We start from the raw sequence: 1,248 nt of genomic DNA, 5'->3' as shown, positions 1-1,248 counted from the left end.
TTTTTTTTTTTTTTTTTTTTTTTTTTTTTTTTTTTTTTTTGCATCTTATTCTTTTCATCATGTTTCTATTTTTTTTTTTTATTAAAATGCATCTTATAATTTATATACGCAGGGAATTGTTGTCCATTGCCAAGTTCCTGGTGGCATTTTTTTATTATCAATTTCTGTTAACTTTTTATCATGTTTGTTATCTTTTTTAATCTTATAGGTGTAGAAGTCTATTTTTAGTATGATGTTAGTTGTTGTTATCTTTTACTATCTTTTATTATTATCAATTGAGGTGTAGAAATTTGTAGTTCTACTATTTCCTAAAGAGAAGTATTCTGTACTACTTTACTTTATAAGTAAAACTCAATTTAATAATTTCCTCTACTTTTTTAATAATAAAGCAAGGTTGTTCGTGTAATGATCATAAAAAATCTATCAAACATTGTGGTAATATAAGAACATAAATTGAACAATATAGATAACTACAAGTTTCAATGTAAAATTTACATACCTAAGTAGCATATTTTTCAAATGATCACTTAGAAAAAAATCTAAATTTCTCCAAGTACAAGTTGCAATAAGCATTAACAATCAAAGATTGTCAACATACTCACAAACTTAAAGTCTTTTTAAGTCAATCTTTTTAGGAAAGGTACTATTATAAGAATCGGACTTGGGCAGTAACCATATTGTAAATCTGAAAATCATACATTTAGGGTTTCGTAGATCGGAAAATTAGTGGCAAATTATATACTAGAAGCATATAAATGAATACTGTTAAATGGTGTCATAGATGTAGGGGTGTCAAAGCGGGCCGGCCTGCCCCATTAAGCCCGCCCCACCGCGGGCCTAATTTCTGGCGGGTTTTTGCGGGCCGGCCCGTTAGGCCCGCGGGCTAGGGTTTAAGCAACCCTAACCCGCCCCCACGCGGGTTGGCGGGCCCCGCGGGCCGGCCCGTGGACTTTTTAAAAAATTATATTTATTAAATTTTTTAATATAAATAATATAATTAAATCTAAATAAATATAATTATGTATATAATTAATTATATATAATTAAATATATATAAAAACTTAGTGTACTGTGTTCGCATGCGAACACAGTACACTAAGATTGTATATATAAATTATATATACAATCTTAGTGTACGGTGTTCGCATGCGAACACAGAACACAAGATTATATATATAAATAAATTTTTTTTTTTTTTTAAAAGGGTCTGGCCCGCGGGCCGCGGGCCAGGCCCGTTAGGCCCGCTTT

The sequence above is a fragment of the Ipomoea triloba genome, chromosome 6, assembly GCF_003576645.1.
Source record: "Ipomoea triloba cultivar NCNSP0323 chromosome 6, ASM357664v1".
Lineage (NCBI taxonomy): Eukaryota > Viridiplantae > Streptophyta > Magnoliopsida > Solanales > Convolvulaceae > Ipomoea > Ipomoea triloba.
Note: the sequence above shows the minus strand (reverse complement) of the source record.